This window comes from Hylobates moloch, unplaced genomic scaffold (genome assembly GCF_009828535.3).
Source record: "Hylobates moloch isolate HMO894 unplaced genomic scaffold, HMol_V3 SCAFFOLD_3, whole genome shotgun sequence".
Lineage (NCBI taxonomy): Eukaryota > Metazoa > Chordata > Mammalia > Primates > Hylobatidae > Hylobates > Hylobates moloch.
Window position 1 is genome coordinate 141,471,889 of NW_026652278.1, and position 19,433 is coordinate 141,491,321.

The 19,433-nt window shown below is 35.2% G+C and overlaps 1 protein-coding gene across 4 annotated transcripts in view; it reads right to left on the minus strand.

Moving 5' to 3' along the window:
* Positions 1-19,433, minus strand: part of LRBA (LPS responsive beige-like anchor protein) — a 793,918-nt gene that overhangs the window by 142,438 nt on the left and 632,047 nt on the right. The gene's annotated exons all lie outside the window — the stretch shown is intronic.

The window sequence follows — 19,433 nt, forward strand, 5'->3', positions numbered from 1 at the left end:
AGCAGAAGGATGAATTCCCTCCACCCACTCCTTGAGTTGAGACACCCATCTTCTCTTGCCCTTAGACGTTAGAGCTCCTGGTCTGTGAGTCTTCAGACTCAGGGACTTACACCAGTGCCCTACTCCTGGGAATTCAGGCCTTTGGCATCAGACTGGGAGTTACACCATTGGTTCCCCCAGTTCTTAAGCCTTCACACTTGGGCTGAATTGTACCACCCTCTGGGTCTCTAGCTTGAATATGGCATACTGTGGTGCTTCTCAGCCTCTATAATCAGACATGCCAATTCCCATAATAAATAACACACACACACACACACACACACACACACACACATACACGCACACTCCCAGAAATAATGTTTATCATCTATCTGGGCATCCCTCAGCCCACTCAAGTTGGCATATAAAATTAACCATAATAGTAGTCTACAGGGAAAAGCTATTGAGGGAAAATTCTTTTTAATCACTCTAGAGAATCAACCTAGTAGTAGAATACGAATGTATTGGTTTATTTACTAATCAGAGATTGATGAAAAATGTTTGCTCATAAGCCTTTCCCAGGTACTGACATTTGACAAGTGCCTTATGAAATGAATAAACTTATAGTCTAGAAAGTATAGGAAATGATTAGGACAACGAATTTTCTATATGGCTGTTGCATAGGTTTCTGTTATTATACAAACACACACACATAAACATATAGATGTTATTGGCTCTGATTCTCTGGGAAATCTTAATACAACTACAAAACTTTATTTGCCACTTGTTCCCACTTTCAAAACACAATTTACTATTTATTTCCATTATTAAAAATAACAACTAATCACTAAAAACATTTGAAAAGCAATGGAAAGAGAAAAGCAAAAAAACACTGAAGCTTTAAGACAGTGGAGTAGGTGTATGTCCTTGTAACATTTTTATTACATTGAGATATCATACACAAAAACATATTTTATATACTACATTTTTATATTCTAAATTTTTCTTTTCTCTGAATTCTAAAATAAAATAAATTTTCATATTTTTTCTGATGAAAAGTGAAAAATGAAAGTAATTTTCTTCTCATTAAGTGCATATTTTCATACAATGTATGATATAAAAATGTATTCATTTTTTTCTTTTTTGAAGACAGGGTCTTGCTCTGTTGCCTGGTCTGGAATGCAGTGACACAATCAGGGCTTGCTGCAGCCTCAGCCTTCCAGGCTCAAGCGTCCTTCTGCCTCGGGATCCCATGTAGCTGGGACTATAGGCACATGACACCATGCCCAGCTAATATTTTCACTTTTTGTAGAGATGGGGTCTTACTATGTTGTCCAAGCTAGTTTCAAACTCCCAGGCTCAAGCAGTCCTCCTCCCTTGGCCTCCCAAAGCACTGGGATTATAGATATGAGCCACCATGCCAGGCCTAGGAATGTATTCTTAAAATAGGTATGGTCTCATTTGTACAACTAAAACTTATTAAAATATATGCAGTGGTATAATTTTATCATAGGAAATATAATGTAGAGTATAACAACATAGGTTTCTTGCACTGGAATCCCAGTTCACTATTTATTTATTTATTTATTTATTTTTTATTTTTTTGAGATAGAATCTCGCTCTTTTGCCCAGGCCGGAGTACAGTGGCGCTATCTCGGCTCACTGCAAGCTCCGCCTCCCGGGTTCACGCCATTTTCCTGCCTCAGTCTCCCGAGTAGCTGGGACTACAGGCGCCTGCCACTGCGCCTGGCTAATTTTTTGTGTTTTTTTAGTAGAGACGGGGTTTCACCGTGTTAGCCAGGATGGTCTCGATCTCCTGACCTTGTGATCCGCCCGCCTCAGCCTCCCAAAGTGCTGGGATTACAGGCGTGAGTCACCGCGCCCGGCCCCAGTTCAATATTTATTATTGCTGTGACAAGTTACCTAAACTCACAAGTTACCTAAACTCTCTATGCCTCAAGTTTCTAATCTATAGGTTGAGAGTAATAATAGCACTTACCTCATAAACTTATTGTGAGACCTAGATGAGTTAATCCATAAATGGCTTACAACAATGTCTGGTGCATATTATTAAGTGTTCAACGCATGACAGCTATTATTATCTTTATAAAAATCTAAAGTTTAATGAACAAAATCCCATTAAACAAAGCAAAATACAAATTTTGTCTACTGAAAATATGTTATACAATGAGCATTACAAAAATAATTACATATATATTTTAGTATCTTCTCTAGCACAGAAAAAAAAGTAGAAAGAAGAAAATAAGGGAACATGAGATCCTGACAAGAGTTTTTCTCCACAGACATTCCGTTGGTGGAACAGAAATATGTGAGATGGTGAATGGAACAGATCTAAATAAGCATGGGACTAACAAAGTACAATGTATGAAAGATTTTACTTAGAAAAAACAATCGCAAACTTACTATACAATCAATAAGACTAATCGAAGGGAAATGCAGTAAAACACTTTCAAAGAAAAATACTGTGGAGCCCAGAAGAAAATAAGCCAATTGACAGAGGTAGATTTGACGAGCTCATAAAAATGAAAAAGTAAATGCTGCTGGACAAAAAGTGGTCCTTACTTTTGCTCTCAATGTTTCTAGTATGCTATATAGAACAATTATTTTGCTTTTACTGAAAAATAACTATTGCAATTGGTATAAAACATGATTTATAGGAAAAATTATTTTGTACTTCTGAATAATTAATATATTTCTTAAGTAATAGAGGAAACTATTAATTAAGAGGCATTCATGAAGGTGGATATCTTACACCTAATCATTTTAGACTTGTTTTCCAATTTTCTTTCTTTTTTTATTTTGAGACAGGGTCTTGCTCTGTCACCCAGGCTGGAGTGTAGTGTTGCCATCACAGCTCACTGCAGCCTCTACTTACTGGGCTCAAGTGATCCTCCCACATCAGCCTCCCATGTGCTATGGGCATGGAACTATGGGCATGTGCTACCACACCTAGATAAGTTTTTTTGTTTTTTTGTAGAGACAGTCTTGCTGTGTTGTTCAGGCTGGTCTCGAACTCCTGGGCTCAAGCAATCCTTTGCTTTAGCCTCCCAGAGTGCTGGGATTTACAGGTGTGAGCCACCATGCCCAGCCCTTTTCAATATCATTTTTGAAAATTCCATCCTATACTGCCAAATATAAACATATCCCAAGAAATTAAAATACAGAAAATTAAATTGCAAAGAAAATATGGTTGCAGAATTCTTGCAATTTAATTTTAAATTCTTTATCTCTTCTATTAACATACCTTAAAATTGATATGCACGTATTTTTCAGTCTCAGTTATGTACTCAACTAGAAATTACCTTTACTTAACTACCTGTATTTTATTGAAATACTGTGCCTATCCTGCATGGACTATTTTGTGTCACTTATTTTATGAATATCACTATTAGATATGATCTTTTGCACCAATAGACTCTTATTCAGGTATGACACACAGAGACACAAAACGCTAAATTCTCCGTTCCTGTGACCATGGCAGAAACTACTAATCAATATTCTTGGGCAAAGTTGGTTCTCAAGACGCTTAAGCTCTGCTGTTGTCATAAAGCATTTTGGTTCTCTTCTGATACTTTTTGAAGACTCATCCATTTTTCATTCTTTTAGCAAACATGACCATGATACCCCATATAGACCAGCTATTGTGCTACAGTTGCGAAAACAAAGAATAAGAGAGGTCCTCAAGTGGCTCAACATTTCATGGTGAAAATGAGATGCTGAGCCACCACTAAAATGCTAGCTGTTAAGTATGTCTATTAAAAGAGAACACAGGAGAAACATCTCAGGTGGACTCTGTTGGTGTGGTTGGTGGTGAGGGAATGTTGAAGAGTGGATAGAGGTATAATTAAAAGCTTTCTGGATGGGCGTGGTGGCTTACATGTGTAATCCCAGCACTTTGGGTGGGATTACAGCACTTGAGGTCAAGAGCTTGAGATGAGCCTGGCCAACATGGTGAAACCTCGTCTCTACTAAAAATACAAAAATTAGCAGCTGAGTGTGGTAGTGTGGCGCCTGTAATTCCATTTACTCAGGAGGCTGAGGCATGAGAATGGCTTGAACCCAGGAGGCGGAAGTTTCAGTGAGCGGAGATCGCACCACTGCACTCCAGCCAGGGTGATGAAGTGAGACTCTGTCAATCAAACAATCAATCAAGGCTTCCCAAGGGGGAGGAATGTGGCATTTTTGTAGGCAAAGGAAACAGCTTATAAGATGTGAGAGAACACAGCCATCTTAGAGAAGTGTACCTTGTTCAGTGTTACTGGACTATAGTTTTCAAGAGATGAAGTTGGGGAAGTAAGCAGGTAAATTGTGAAGAACCTTCCAAGTCATGTTGTAAAGCTGGGAAGGCTGTAAGTAACCACTGAAGAATTTTAAGCAGTATTTGTGAGAGCCTCCAATTTAGGGAGTATCCAATTTATAAATATCTTCATATAGTTTAAAGAGAAATAGTTATTTTATGTGGTTTCCTGTGGCACCAACTAAAATGTTTTTGGGATGACCCAGAAACATGCACAAGTGATCTGCTGCTGAGATGCAGATTATATTTCTTCAAAAAAACCTGGATCAAAAATTGTGTCATTTTATTTTTAAAACAAATTTGAGTCAGAATCCATTATATATTATTCTCTGGTGTAGAGCATAATGGAATAACTATAATACAGCTTAATAAAAATGAAAACAAGAAGATATCATAAAAAGACGGTTTCAAAGAACATTCTGAGGCCAAGTGTGGTGGGTCATGCCTGTAATCTCAGCACTTTGGGAGGCCAAGGAGGGAGGATGGCTTGAAGCCAGGAGTTTGAGACCAGCCTGGGCAACATTAGGAGACCCCCATCTTTACAAAAAATAAAATTAGCTAGACGTGGTGGCATGTGCCTATAGTCCTAGCTACTCGAGAAGCTCACTTGAGTCCAGGAGTTTGAGGCTGTAGTAGGCTATGATCAGCCACTGCACTCCAGCCTGGTGACAATGAGATGCTTTCTTAAAATAAAGAAAAATAAAAAAATTAAAAAGTTTTCTTTCAAAAAGACAGAACAAGTAGTTGAGTGAGTGTTATGGGTTGAGCTGTGTTCCCTCCAACACAACTCCTTATGTTGGAGTCTTAACCTCCAGTACCTCAAAATGAGATTGGAGATAGGTTATTTACAGAGGTAAACAGATTAAAATGAAGTCATTTGGGTGGTCCCTAATCCAATATGACTGGTGTCTTTATAAAAAGGGGAAAATGTGGACACAGAGACAGATATGCACACAGGGAGAACACCTTGTGAAGACCGAGGTTACACTGCTACAATTCAAGGACCTATCAGAAGCTTGGAGAGAGGCCTGGAACAGATCCTTCTCTAAGACCTTCAGCGGGAGAATGGCCCTGCTGACTCCATGATCTCAGACTTAAAGCCTCCAGTACTGTCAGACAATAAACGTATGTTGTTTAAGCCATGCAGTTTGTGGGACAGTAATTACTCACTTAACATTGTCAACAGGTTCTTGGAAACTGTGACTTTAAGCAAAATGACATATAACGAAAGCAATATTTTTCTCATAACATCATAACTAAATGACATTATCTGAGAACCTATTGTAATTATTTCACTTAAAGTCCCGGTTTCCAAGAACTTATCTGTGATGTTAAGTGAGGACTTACTATACTTTGTAATGGCAGCCCTAGGAAACTAATACAAGTAGGGTTACAGGAAAAGGAACTTCTAAGAATTTACATGGCAACTAAAAGCAGTAACTTACGCTGGACTGGATCCCATATTGCAGCGTAAAAATGATATAAATACTACGTGTTATATATCACTAACAAAAGTGATATATATGGAAAGTAAATTAGACGAAAGTATTACATCAACATAAGTTTATAAAATGGATAACTGTGCTGTAGTTACATAAGAAAATATCCCTATTCTTAGGAGGTACACACTGAAATATTTAGACGTAAAAGACTATGAAGTATGTAACTTACCTTAAGGGATTCAGTAAAAATATTGTGTGTATGTATAATTATGTGGGTGTGTGAGTATATATACATATACTACAGAGAGGGTGAAAAAAGAGGAGAGAGAGGATGAAGGGAGGGAGAGAGAAAACTCACATAAAAAAGAGGGAGGGAAAAAGGTTAACAATAGTGAACCTGAGAAAAGTGTATAAGAATTCTGTGTGCTATTTTTTTTTGCAAGTTTTTGTAAGTTTGAAATTATTTGGAAATAAAATACAAAAAAAGAACTTATTTTAGACGAGATCAGGCACATTCAGGGTGGTACAGCTGTAGACCAAAGGAAAAAAAAAAAGAACTTATTTTAAAAACAACGCCAAAGCATGTTGCTACAAATAAAATATTTTATTTTTAGTATGGCCTAAGTATATGAACAAAAAAAACGAAACGATAAAGTGAATGAATAACTGATTAAGAAAGAAAGAAGGGAAGAAAAGAAACAAAAACTCAAAAATTGATTTAAGCTATACAAATTCTAAGTGCCTCGGAAAATTTTGAGATATAAATTTCTCAAAATAAAAACCAGGTACTATAGTCACAGCACTTAGTACAATAAAAATAATACAAACTAAATTTGCCTTTGCTTAAAAATAAGAATAAGAATATCTACTTTTTCTTTAGAAAGTAGCTTAACATTTATTTAGAATAACTGTTAGTGGACAGAAAAAATGGCCTATCTTTGTTTATTTATATAATACACAACTATTCATTGTTTCCTAGCATTGCAATACTTTGATATTTATTCTAAAGTTTCTCTATTTTCTAATGATAATTCTAAAATATAGAATTATCTATCTATCTCTCTATATATAAATACAAATTCTAAAATATACAGTTATCATTAAAAATATAGAAAGGAATCAATCGGACCACAAAAAACTAAGCCATTCTGGATAAGCATGTGGCAATCCTCTTCTTCCTTTTTCTTTTTTTTTTTTGGTGGTGGGTGGGAAGGTCACAGTGGTTAACATAATCAAGGAAATTTGCTAGTATATACAGAAGTCTTTGCTAAAAAATTTTCGTTTGAGATACACCAGTTACCGGCAAATCAAACAGACATAAATACCACAGTAAGCAGTCATTTATCGGGTAACCCTGTGCAGAGTTGCATGAAAGCATCCAGAGGCAGAACAAAATCCACAGCAGAGCTGCTGCTTTTCAGATAGACTGCCACTGCAGGTGCCATGGCCCAGTGCCAGAAACACAGACAGGGGAGGGGTTACAGGCAGCTCCTGCACAGCACCACTGGGCAGAAGTTGCCTGTAATCAGAGCACTACTGAAAGCAATGGTGGTGGCAAGGTGAACTTGGTGAGCAAGCATTCCTCTGTGAATTCAATTTCTTCTTGTGAATTTCATATTGCGAGCCCATTAGCCTCACTTCTCTTCTCTAGCCATTATCATTAGCCCCTGGCAGAAACAATGACTACCAGCTGTAACTGGCAGCACACTACCATGATAATTTACACAAAGATTAAAAATGAAAAATTAAATACTGAGATTTCTAGCCATCTTTTAACTTTTTTTTATTATAAAAAGTATCTCTCTATCTATCTTTCTTCTTCTTCTTCCCCTTCTCCTTTCCCTTCTCCTTCCCCTTCTTTTTTTTAACTTCAAACCTATAGTAACTTTGGATAAGCACTAAGTTACCATAAATGAGGTTTTACTTATTTCTTTTTCCTGAAGTCAGTGCAACAAGGTATTTCAAAACCTTAAAGAAAGAAATTATGAAATTAAGAAATAGATGACAAAATATACACCTGGCTGGGCACGGTGGCTCACACCTGTAATCCCAGCACTTTGGGAGGCTGAGGCGGGCAGATCATTTGAGGTCAGGAGTTTAAGGAGTTTGAGACCAGCCTGACCAACATGGTGAAATCCGGTCTCTACTAAAAATACAAAAAATTAGGCAAGTGTGGTGGTGAGTGCCTGTAGTCCCAGCTACTTGGGAGGCTAAGGTAGGAGAATTGCTTGAACCTGGAAGGCAGAAGTTGCAGTGAGCTGAGATTGTGCCACTGCACTCCAGCCTGGGTGACACAGCGAGACTCTGTTTCAAACAAACAAACAAACAAACAAACAAACAAAAAAAAAAAACCACCCAAACCAGAAGTATTTTGAATAAAGTGTCAAATACTTATAAGGTGTAATTACTATTGATATCATGAGCAGCCACTGTGCCAAATTCATGCACCATAGAAGATTCTGAACTCCAAAGGGCCTGGCATGGGTCTTTGCAATTTAATTATGGACATTACTGAATCTCATATGAAGAAATGTTTAATAACCAATAAAGATAAATAATTGAAAAACTGCTCTAAAATGAATTAGATCAGCCATCTGCACAATACCATCTCAAGTAATAATTGGGAAAGAATATATAGGGGTGTTTCTGAAATGTTTCAAAGAAGATGAGAGTTCTGAGAAGAGTATTTGTAAGTTTTTAGATTATTTTGCTTTTTGAGAGCATAGTGATGAGAAGGGTAACGTTGCATGCTTTAGGGTATCATTTGGCTAAAAAAGGAGTAGGGTAGGCTTATACTGCAATGATGAGAAGAACACGTGGCAGGCACTGTGGTGAGTAAGAAAAGCATGTGGAGTAACTCAAGCTAGAAGCCTAACTATTATAGGTTCCTGTGTCAGGAAGAGGGAGAAATCTGGCATTTCCCCCCTACATTTTCAGCTCTATCACTGAGGCTAAAGTCTACAGGGAAGAGTAACCACTATTAGACAATCCTTTCAATTATATAGATGAGATACCCATGGGGAGGAATTTTCTATTATTCTTTCCAAAACTTAAAAATCATTAATATATTTTAATGAAATACTAACAATGTGGTAGAAAATCATAGAAGTTACTTACCCCAGAATAAACACAGAATTTGAATATTTTTCTACCATGGATGTAGCATATATTAGAAATAGTATCATTTTATTTTATTTGGTTTGTATCTAGCACAATAACATGTCACTAAACAAAATGCAGTTTACTCTCATTTATCCAGAGTTCAGAATTTAGGTGTTCAAAGAATCTAGAACACAGTCAAACTCAAAGCAACTGAAGGCCAAGAGGAAAACAAGCAAAAAGCTCATGAACTTTAACGGTGGGAGGCATTGGGTCATTCCTCAAGCTTTTAACCCAGCCATATATGCATTAAATAACATAATCAATCACAACAAGATGGAAACCCTGACAGAGAAGTGACATCTGACATAGAAGAGAACTTTGAATGCTGACAGAAAAGCTAAAAGAAAGCAAAGGAATGTCGGTCATTTTAAGTGAGGAACAAAAAGCTCTATGCATCTCAGTAACTTCAAGGCATCATGGAAAATGTCTGGAATATTCGACTGTTAGTAATACAGAAAAGGCTATTTAAGATTTAATTTCAGAAAGAATTCTCCACTTAAGAGGCAAAGAAATGTGTAATCCATTTCATAAAAAAAATTATTTTCAAGGGAAATGGTGAAAACCACTGGTATTTGAAAGTGTAAACCTCAACTCTATAGAACTTTTACTGTATGACATGTTTTAATTCCATTCCTAGATGATGCTGAGTACCTGATGCACTCTCCTGATGCCATTTTGAAATGTTTCTATTAAGGTAACGTAGTGAATAAAATTAATAGATTTTTTCTCCTTCTCTTCTTTAGGAGATAAAAGATCATATAACACAACATTTATAACACTGCATAGTAGGCTTATATATAATGTAATATATATATAAATAATAGCACAAATTAGGGGTAACAAATGGAGCTGAGTTGGAGCAAAGCTGCTATATTTTACTGGAATTAAGTTGGTATTAACCTGAAGTAAATTGTGATAATTTAAAATGCAGACTGGGCACAGTGGCTCATGCCTGTGAGCCTAGCACTTTGAGAAGCCAGGATGAGAGGATTGCTTGAGGTCAGGAGTTCAAGACCAGGTTGGGCAACATAGTGAGACCTCATCTCTATGAAAAATAAAAAACTTAGCTGGGTGTAGTGGCACACGTTTGTACTCCCAGCTACTCAGGAGGCTCTGGTGAGAGGATCGCTTGAGCCCAGGAGGTCAAGGCTGCAGTGAGCCATGATTGTACCACTACACTCCAGCCTGGGTGACAGAGTGAGAGTCTGTCTCAAAAAATAAAATGTATATTGTAGTGTCTGTAAATATGACTAAGAAAAGAACTAAAACAAATACATAGTAAAAAAAATTTAATGAAAATAGTAGACCAGAAATGTTATTTAATACAAAAAATATGATAAAGGAGGAACAGAAAAACAAAAAGACCCAAGCCTAAAGAAAATAATTAATAAAATGGTGGACATGAATCCAACTATTATAGAACTCTATAATAGATGAGATTTCTTTACATGTGCTGATCTATTTCTGGATTATGCTATTGGATGCTATCTGGATTATGCTATTATTATGCTATCAATAATAACATTAAATGTGAATAAACACTTCGAATGGCAGAGACTGTCAGTCTAGATAAGTAACATGATCCAACTATATGCTATCTACAAAAGACATTTTGAAAGTGTCCAAAATCCAAAAAAATAGGTTGAAAATAAAATAATGGAAAAAGGTATACCATGCAAACAGTTACCATTAGAGAACTGAAGTGGCTTTAACAGTATCAGGCAAAACAGACTAAAAAATTACTAAAAACAAACAGAGACAATTTATGACTAAAAAAATTGGTTAATTTATCAGGAAGACATAACAATTATAAACATATATGCATTGTGATAGGCTGAAAAATGTACCCCTCACTCCCAGGAAGATATCAGGTCCTACTCCCTGGAATCTGTAAAATGCTACATTATATGGGAAAAGGTTCTTTGCAATGTCATTAAATTGAGGAATTTTTTTTTTTGGAGACAGAGTCTCACTCTGTTGCCCAGGCTGGAGTGCAGTGGCATAATCGCAGCTCACTGCAACCTCCACCTCCCAGGTTCAAGCGATCCTCCTGCCTCAGCCTCCCGAGTAGCTGGAACTACAGGCACACGCCTCCATGCCTGGCTAATTTTTTGTATTTTTAGTAGAGATGGGGTTTTGCCATGTTGGCCAGGCTGGTCTTGACCTCCTGACCTCAGGTGATCTGCCTGCCTTGGCCTCCCAAAGTGCTGGGATTACAGGCATGAGCCATGGTGCTTGACCTCAATTGAGGATTTTGAGATGGGAAGATTATCCTGATTATGAGGGAGGACTCTAAATGCAATCACATGTATCTTTAGAAAATGGAGACAGGGAGAGATTTGGCTATAGACAGAAAAGAAGGCAATGTGAAGACACACGCAGACATCCTCTGGACGGAATGTGATACTGATTTCAGATTTCTGGACTCTAGAACTGTGAAAGAATAAATTTCTGCTGCTTAAGCCACCAAGTGTTTGCAGTAATTTGCTACAGCAGCTATAGGAAACTAACATATGCATTTAACAACAGAGCCCAAATATACATGAAGCAAAAACTGATAGAATTGAAAACAGCATTTGGAGACTTCAATATCCCACTAGCAAAACAAAAACAAACAAACAAAAACAAAAACAAAAAAAACAACTAGACAGAAAGTCAGCAAAGATATAGAGTAGTTAAACACAAAAAACCAAGTCAATCAACTGACATCCACAGAACACTCAACAATAGCAGAATACCCATTCTTCTAAAGGGAACATGAAGAATTCTCCCATATAGACCCATGCTAGGTTGAAAACAAGTCTCAATACATTTTAAGCAACTGAAATCATACACAGTATGCTCTCCAATCACAATGAAATTAAAAATAGAAAACACAGGAGAAAATTTGGAAAATACAGATTTGGAAAATAATAGAATAATAGAAAATACAGATTTTGGAAAATATTTGGAAACCAAGCAATGCACTTCTAAACAATCCATAAGCCAAGAAAGAAACCACAGGAATATCAGAAAATTGCATAAGCTGAATGAAAACAAGGAAACAAAATATCAAAATTTATGAGATACAGCAAAAACCACACATAAAGAGAAAATTGTAATTGGAAAACCTGATATTGGAAGAGAAGAACTCAAATAAAAAAACTAGTTTTCCAATTTAATAATCTAGTTAGAGTAAACTAAACCCAAAGCAAGCAAAAGGAAAGAATGAATATTAGAGTGAAAACTCAATGAAAGAGAACACAGAGGCACCATAGAGGAAACCAGTGAAACAAAAAGTTGGCTCTTTGAAAAGACAACAAAATTGACAAAACTTTTTAGCAAGACTGAACCAGAAAAAAAAGATAATACCAATTACCAAAAATCAGTATAAGTGAGGTAATATCATTACTAACCTTACAGAAATTAAAATGATAATAAGTCATACTATGAACAACTTTATAAAAATAAATTAGACAACTTAGATTAAATGGACAAATTCCAAGAAAGAAATAAATTACTGACATAGATTCAAGAAAAAATAATAAAAAAATCTCGATAGACCTATAAAAAGTAAAAAAAACTGATTTGGTAATTTAAAATCTTCTCACAAAGAAAAGGCCATGCCTAAATAGCATCAGTGGTGAATTCCACCTAACATTTAAAGAAGAAATAATACGTAGCCTTCACAAAGTCCTTCAAAAATATAGAGGAAGAAGGAACACTGTCATGTCTCATTCTATGAGACTAGTATTACCCTGATAATAAAGTCAGATGAGGATATCACAAGAAAACTACAAACTAATATTCCTCATAAATACAGATTCAAAAATTCTCAAAAGTAGTAATTCCTCAAGAAAATACTAACAAAACAAAAATCCAAGACATATCAAAAGAACTTAAAACATATAAGTGTAATATATTTGTGAATGCAAGGTTGGTTTAACAACCAAAAATCAATTTATATATCATATTTCACTTTTTTGTTTCTTGCTTGAAAATCTTTCCCTATTCCAACATCACATAGAAATTCTCCTGTATTATCTTGTTAAAGTTTATAGTTTTACCTTTATATATAAAGCTTTAATATACCTTCATTTTGTTTGTGGCATAAAATAAGGTTCCAATTAAAATTTTTTCCCTGTATATCTGCTATAGGTTGAATTGTGGCCACTCCCCCCAAATTTTTATGTTAAAGTCTCAACCTAACAGCACCTCAGAAGGTGGCTTCATTTGAAAATTGGGTCATTACAGAAGTCTTTATTTAGGATAGGCCATACTGGAGTAGGGTGAGTCCTTAATCTAATATGAATGGTGTCCTTATTAAAAGGAAAAATTTGGACAGACAGACATGCATAGAGGGAGGATGATGTGAAGAGACACAAGGAGAAGACAGCCATATATACGCCAATCAGAGGGCTAGAACAGGTCCTTCCCATACAGCATTTAGGAGAAGTCAACCCTGCTAAACCTTGATTTCAGACCTCTGGCCTCCAAACCTGTGAGACAATAAATTTCTGTTGTTTCCATCCAGATAATCATACTTTGTTATGGAAGCCGTAGGAAACTAATAAAATAAGTATCTCAGAATCCTAAATTGAAAAGTCCTTCCTTTCCCCACAGTTCTGCAATACCAGCTCTGTAATGGACGAGGTTTCTTTATATATCCTGGTCTATTTCTGGGTTCTCTGTTCATTTTTCTTGTACTACTTCTCCTTCCCGAATTACTACAGCTTCATAATAATTTTTGATACCTGGTAAAGCAAGTCCCTCTGAAATCTGCTCTTGTTCTCCAAGAGGATTTTGGCCACAATGGCCCTTTGCTCTTTAAAATCAGTTTATCATCTTCCAACAAAACAAAGTAAACCTATTGAATGGTTTTTGTATTTTTATATTGACTTTATAAAAAAATTTGGGGAGAATTAATAATCTATCACTATGGTAAATCTGTTTTTCCTCTTATTTAGGTGTCCTCCTTTTTTAACTAAAAATTTCACAGTAAATTACACATCACGGCTAAAAGCAAACCAAACAATAGTAATTTTAGACTCTTCATATCTATCTTCCTACATTCCCAGGGGATTTAATTCCAACCACTGCACTGGGAATAAGAGGATGAAGACATGAGAGGCAGAAACCCTCAGCTAACAATAATTATTTCCAACTGCAGCCACCATGGCTGTTTACATTCTTGGCCACATCATTATCAATATGGAAAATGAAAAGGAAACAACAACAACAAAAATTTGAAAAAAGCTTCTGGCATTTCAATTCCAAAATTTTTTTTAAAAAAAATGTTGTCTGGTCAGTGGTCTTAAGAATGTCATTTCCCCACTCTTGTTCAGTGGGGGGCATGAGATTCTGTCTCTATGCTGTCATCACTTGAGAAATGTAAATTTTCCATTCAGAGAAAAAAATCATACAAGATTGACCTAATTCATTCAGAGGTGTAAGACCTATAAAGGTTTATGTTGAATAGATTTAAATTTTAGCAATAATAGAAACAAGTTTAGATTTTATTTCTTCATCAAACTTGTTTTTTTCCTGTCAGGCAATACTATGAAAGGACAGCATCTCTTTTAATTTGTCCACATATTCTCTGATGATAATGGAAAGCAGATAATATATTCATTTTATTTTTCTTTACCTTGTTAAGTGAGTACTATTTGTGTCACCATTATGAAATAGTAGAGGAGACAAAAATCTATAGAACATACACAAAAGTAAATGTGATTTTAACTGGTAACCTTAGGACAATTCAACAAGAGAACGCTTCCTTTGCTATATTAACACCACCTCCAGGCCTTGACAAGCTTTCTATTTCAACAAGTTATCAAAGAAAAGGTAATCTCCACACGAATAGGGATATTGTCTCTTATTTATCGAATCTAACAGTGCTGGTCCATAAGCAAGCACTCAATAAATACATGTTAAATGAATGAACTATTATAATTTGAATCAATTATGTATATTATGTATCCTTTGGCTAAAGCAAAACGCTCTACTTTTAAAGGCCAACTTTTAGTAATTCTGCCGAGACTATGGTTTTCTTTGTCTCTTATTCAACATGAAACTTGAAGGTTATAAGAGGCAGTATAATATATAGGTCCTACATTGACATTATATCATAACAGACAGATGATGGGCATTTTGAACTCATAAATTTTTCTATTATTTGAAAGTATGAAAGCCTGTTTCTCATTTATATTTCTGATGCAGTATCTGAAATAAATTTTTTTCCTTGTTCAGGTAATAGTAGATAACAGGGACCAATCTCAGGGATATAATTAAGACTGCTTTGGTTTTACCCTGATTCCAACTGTTCAAAACAAAATATAATTTACTTCTCTGAAAAACTAATGAAATTTAGGTGAGTTTTCCTTCTAAAATATGTAGGATATTATCTTCTGTTCAAGCCCATCCACTTAGCCAGTTTTCCAATCCTACGTTTAGATCTTCATTACTTACAGAAAACTGAGGATAAGAGTTGTTGGGTGAGACAGTAGTTACAGTCCTCTAACACAAACAGAGAATGTAGCATTATTGGTTCACTACCAAAATCATACTCCTAAAAATATCCTATCCTCTTGAATTAACAACCAAATACTTAAAAAAGACATGCTGGGTATCTTAAAATGAGTATGTCAGTTAATTAATTCTCTGATCCCCTGCTACCAACAGAGTATTGTATAATCTGTTATTATTCACTGTCCTATAGATCATCTGTTCTTGGTGCTGGTTTGTTCCAGGAAGAGGGACAGCTGCAACACTATATCCCTGTTCAACCTGAGGACCATCTGACTTTAATTGTAACACACAGCTTGATGTGGCTCTGGCTACGAGAAGCTGAAGTATCGTCTGTAATAATCTTGAAAAGCAGAAACCTGCCAACAGAGGGCTGAAAACAGGGATTGTGCTGTCTGGCTGCCTGACGGGCTGCAGGAAATATGATTAATGAGTAAGGTATAATGATATCAGGAACCCGATTAGCACCACAAAAAGGTCACAGATCAAAGTAGTATGCATTTCATGAGCTGCAATCATTGCATAAAATCTGTGGACTTGAAGCGGCAAACCAAAAAGAGGAGGGGGATGAAACTCTTATGTGACAATATGCTAACCAATACATAAGATACCATACTAACAATTTAGTCACTTGTAGAAAGTTAAAAAGAAATTACAAAATGAATCAATATAGACTATATTGCAGGAAACTTTGTTCATCAGAGGTGTAAAATAAATATTTTGAATGAATGAATATTAAATTCTTTCATAAAGGCACATATATGTAAAATCAAGTATCTTTCCTAATTATGAATTAAAATGACCAGATATATACTCAACTCTAAACTATGTTTGCACTTGAATTGCAGTGATTTTACATACAGTTCTGTTTAGGAATGTAAGCTAATTCAGAGTCTAAACAATGAAGACATCTATAAAACTCAAGCAGTAGGAATCACTGGGAAAAGTATTAAGTAAACTTAATAATAATGTTATAACAAATGCACAGTTAATACTGCAAAATATTATTTGGTATATAACTTTACAATCATGCCCAAGTTTAGAGCATGGGTAGTCAAAATCCAAATCTACTTGTAAAGCAATTTGGTAAACCACAATCTTCTTTTCCTTAGTGCCCTTGTAAACCTGTCCCAAATAGACCTGGCTCTTCTGAGATGAAGGCAGTGAGGGTAGAGATGGGAGGTACTGTCAGGAGAGCAGCTTGCCTTAACTTATATAATTAAATTTTTTAATTGTCAAAATGTTGGTGAAAAACTTAATATATAACTTATTCAAATGTTTCTGCCCTTTAGAGCTCCTTTAAAGTGAAGTAAACATACTAACAAACTTCTTTATATTATTAATAATACTAACTATGATAAATGCTAACTATGGTAATGATTAACAGAAAATTGATTCCCTTGAGACTTAAAATTTCAAGTCATATTTGAGAAAAAATGATCAGAACGTGATTTTTTTCTTAAAAGTATATTCACCAATAATGAGGATATTTTGTATCTTTTATATATTGTATAAATATTTAATATCTAATATTTAGTTAAAACATTTTTTAAACCATGATTCAAAAGACACCATTAAAAAATAAAAAAGGCTAGTTAAAAAATATTTTCAAAATATATGTTGGATAAATGACTTTTATGGAGAATACACAAAGATCTCTTACAATTCACTAATAAAAAGACAACCCAATTTAAAAATAGGCAAAATATTTGAATAGATACTTCACCAAAGAAGATATATATATATATATGAGTAGCAAACAAGTCTGTGAAAAGATGGTTAACATTTTCATCATTAGGATACTGCAAATTAAAATAACAATGACCTACCTACTAGAATGGCTAAAATAAATAAGACTGACAATACCAAGTCTCGTTAAGGATACGGAAAAATTGAAACTTCATACATTGTGGGAATACAAAATGGTAAACATTTTTATTATATGACCCAGGAATTCCTAGAAATCTACCCAAGAGAAATAAAAACAGATGTCCACACTAAGACTTATATGCAAATATTTATAATAGCCCAAACTAGAAAAAAAAGTCCATTAACTAGTGAATAGATTTTAAAATGTGATATATCTATAAAATGGAATACTATACAGCAATACAAAGAAATTAACTACTGATATATGCACAACATGGATGAATCTCAAAAAAACATCATGCTAACTGAAAGAAGACAGGCATAAAAAGACTACATATTGTATGATTCCATTAATATAAAATTTCTAGAAAAGCAAAACAGAGACAGAACCAGTGATTGCCTGGAGCCAGGAGTGGAAGCAGAGGCTGACTATAAAGACGCCCAAGGAAACTTTTTGTACTCGTGAGTGTTCTAAAGCTGGATTGTAATGGCAGTTACATAACTGTATACACTTACTAAACTCCTTGAATTGCATACTTTAAAAAGTTGAATTTTATTATATATAGATCGTACCTCAACAAATTTGTTTTAAAAGAAAAATCACTGAAAGAAAAACGCTGTAGTATGAATGTACCTTCTATTCACTTTTGTGTTTCCCTGGGGGAAAAAAACACATACGACCATAGACACCTGCCGCATTTAAAGGTTTGACATTTCCTTCAGTATCTTTCAGAGCAAGCTTAGTCTTCATCTTTCACTTTAATCACAGAAACTTTGTGAGAATCTTTAAAAATTCTTGGGGTAAAAGTAAAATGCAACATGTTCCATAAGACTGTGATACAATAATATTATTTACTATTTTCTGAGTGCCTACTATAAGCCAGAGAATATTCTAGGCATTTTACATACATAATTACAATTGTTTACTCATAATTTCAAAATTACAAATGAAGAAACCAAGGCTCAGAAAGGTTAAACTGCTAAGGTCCCACAATCAGCAATGTGACTGATAAAGCATTGGGAAATCTGGTCAGATTCCAAAGCTTACATATTCTTTCTACTCCCCTGCATTGTTTCCAGTATATATAGAATGCAAGATTTCAATAATAATGAGACTGTAATAGGATCTGGAAGATAGGATTAATTGTTGGTATGAAAAGAAAGGAATGCCACATTTAAAAAATGCAATAATTTTCCTTTTTTACGTGTGAAGGAAAAACACAATGCAACTGAGATTTCACTTTTAACGTAGAGTATGGTAAACATTCTACTTTTATTTTTTAAATTTATTTTATTTTTTATTTTTTCGAGATGGAGTTTCACTGTGTCACCCAGGCTGGAGTACAATGGCATGATCTCAGCTCACTGCAACCTCTGCCTCCCAGGTTCAAGTGATTCTCCTGCCTCAGCCTCCCAAGTAGCTGGGATTACAGGCGCCCGCCACCACGTCCAGCTAATTTTTGTATTTTTAATAGAGGTGGGGTCTCACCATGTTGGGCAGGCTGGTCTCGAACTCCTGACCTCAGGAAATCTGCCTGCCTTGGCCTCCCAAAGTGCTGGGATTATAGGTGTGAGCCACCGCACCCAGCCAAGATTCTACTTTTAAATACTAAGAATAAAGCTCCCTGATTTCAAACTTCTGTGAAACTTAAAAGGCAAAAAGGAAAAGTCATATTAGTGTCTCAAAAATAATACTGAACCCAGATAATGAAGGACACTAAAGAATCCACTAAAGAGGATACTAAAGAGTTGTTTGTAGGCACAAATTTAATGTGCTTTTAAGTTTTAACGTTTTCATATTCTCAATATTACACGAAGATTTCCTTCAAATGATAGATACAGGACATAATTTGAACATCTTGTTTCTATTATGAAAATGTGCAATGGCCTTCTAACCTGGAACACAAAATTATGTTCCTTTCCTGGAAAGAGAAGCTCATGTTTGGAAAAACTTACAATCCCAATTTCACTTCTAACTTTCGCTTATAATTTTGAATCATCATGTATATATGAATGTAGCTTAAATTCTGCATAAAAGAAACTATTATTTTATATATCAATTCAATAAGATTTCATAAAGTATATACAAGGATTCTTGAGCTATTATGTCACTTTCAGTTAGTCCTATCACCTACAGCTTTGTCCAGAAGAGCAACGGT